Source organism: Elephantulus edwardii, unplaced genomic scaffold, assembly GCF_000299155.1.
Source record: "Elephantulus edwardii isolate Elephantulus edwardi_28Jun2011 unplaced genomic scaffold, EleEdw1.0 scaffold00230, whole genome shotgun sequence".
Lineage (NCBI taxonomy): Eukaryota > Metazoa > Chordata > Mammalia > Macroscelidea > Macroscelididae > Elephantulus > Elephantulus edwardii.
Genome location: NW_006399980.1, coordinates 4,560,740 through 4,563,023, shown reverse-complemented (window position 1 = coordinate 4,563,023; position 2,284 = coordinate 4,560,740). Strand labels below are relative to the sequence as shown.

Genomic DNA, 2,284 nt, shown 5'->3' with positions numbered 1-2,284 from the left:
TTGGGTAATGTCTTTCTGTTGAGAGTCAGTAAACTGCTGTTTTCCTCACAAAATACTTCTGTCTGGTTGGTCACAATTTTGAATATATGCTCATATATGTGATCTTCAGGGCTGCCCTATGAGGCAGGTATAAGTTCACATTTTAATTTTCCATATGAAAGAGTCCCAGGCCTTAGATTGGCTTGTCCCTAAATCCTCTGGCCACAATGTGGCAGAGGCAGGACCAGAACCCAGGCCTTCGGGCTCCTAATAACTTTCATTTTCAATGTTGTTGATTGCCTTCGAGTTGAGGACCACTCGCAGCAACCCTATGAACAAAAGGCCTAAGGGTGAAGATTTTTACTTATATGTGATTTTAATGATATTGTTTGGTAATTTCCGCATCCTATTGGATCAACTGTTTTATAATGAGAATGCATTTGAATATCTTCCAGTCAGTTGGTCAGATCGCTGTCTTCCAAATTTCTTGGCACAGACTAGTGAACATTTCCCGTGGATTGCCAAAAACACAAACATCTTGGAGGAAGAGCAATCAAGGTCCTCTTTAGAGACGAGGACGGTGAAGCTTTGTCACACATTCCTTGGGGATATTGTCAGGAGAGACCAGTCCTTGGACAAAGACATGCTGGGAAAGATGGAGAGGGAGGAAAAGAGAGGAAGATCCTCAACAGGACAGATTGACACAGTGACTGTAACGATATGGCACAGGATCGGGCAAGGTTCAGAAATGTCATAACAACTAACACCAACAATGTTAGAAGAGCTCAGTTCATGGAAATGGACGTCATGCTTGGAAAAGTGGAGGGTCAATGAAAAAGAGGCTCACCCTAAATGATAGTTTTGTAGCTACCACAACTGGTCTAAACACAGTGACATACTATATCTTAGAAGCTGCAGTATGGTTTTTATTTCAGACATTTTAAATTTGTTCAGATCTTCAATAATGACAGTAATGTAAGAATCAGCAAATGATGTCACCACATAATGACTTATTCCTATATTATTGTCATGATTAGAGATAGGGTGCGCTCATGGAGAATGTGGGGGGAAGGTCATTTAAAAAAACACAAGCTGTTGCATTCTCTCTTAACAGTGTTCATTCCAAACCCACAGCTTCAGTGTCCAGTGGATTTTGTTTCACAGTGACCCTGAACTTGACTAGCTGTGTTGGTTAAACAATTGGGTGCTTAACCACTACACTCCAGGGTATGTTGTTGTCGTCTTTTTATAATCAGGTGGTTCAGAGATAAAAAATTAAATTTCAAAGATTTCTGACTTAACATTTTATTTTCTGAGGGAAGATGTTGGCCTGAGCCGGTTTGTTTCTTTCCCCCAAAATGGTAACCATTTTTAACATTGTGCGTTAAGCTCTGGACTCAGTCATTTAAAAAAAAATCAGCTTCGGAGAAGACTGATGAAAATGTGATTTTTCTCCTTGGTGTTATCTCAAGATGTCATCTTGTCCTGATGGTGAATGCAGGTGATCTCTTATAATTCTTGGGATGATCATGAGCTTTATGTAGTGACATGAAATAATATAAAACATTATCACAAGCAGTCCCACTATGTCTGTGCCCTTCACAGGAGCTTATGAGATTTGCTCTATGTCTTAGGACCACGTCAGGATGAATAAGTCGGAATACAGTTGCTGCTTTTAGGGTGAGCTTTTAGACTTTGTGTGTGCTTAGACTTTTGGTTGCCTGGTGAAACTTATGGAATGTTTCTCTTTGGAGATGTTTTGTAAATACAGAAAATATAATACAACTGATTTTTAAAAAATCAGTTAGGTTGAAATGTAACCATCTCATTGCTGCAAGTATGTTTTCTTGGCATATTAAATAGTAAGATTTATCAGAGACTACCAATCTACTGACTACCATTACTTCAGAATAGTGGTGAGTGTAATGGCACTGCAACCACTGCTGTGTGTGTGACAGTACTGGTGAAAAAAAAATCATAAAGCCCATTGTCAAGTCAATTCCTATTCCGCACAACCTTTCACTGAGTTTCTGAGGCTCTAAATCTTTATGGGAGGAGACTTCCCATCTTTTTCCTTCTGAGTATCTGGTGGATTCGAACTTCTGACCTTTCAGTTAGCTGTCCAATATGTAACACACGACACTACAAGACTGGTTTTTATTCTTAGTTGTTGTTTGCTGTAGAGTCGAGCCTTTTATCATCATTTCTCAAAGTTCATAGAGTTTCCAGAGGCATGTTGTTTAGAAGTGGATGCCACTCCTCCTTCCCAGCCTGTCTTAAACTGAGAGCTTCACCAAACACTGTC

The 2,284-nt window shown here is 39.6% G+C and overlaps 1 protein-coding gene across 1 annotated transcript in view; it reads left to right on the top strand.

Moving 5' to 3' along the window:
* Positions 1-2,284, top strand: part of NAAA (N-acylethanolamine acid amidase) — a 31,132-nt gene that overhangs the window by 10,080 nt on the left and 18,768 nt on the right. The gene's annotated exons all lie outside the window — the stretch shown is intronic.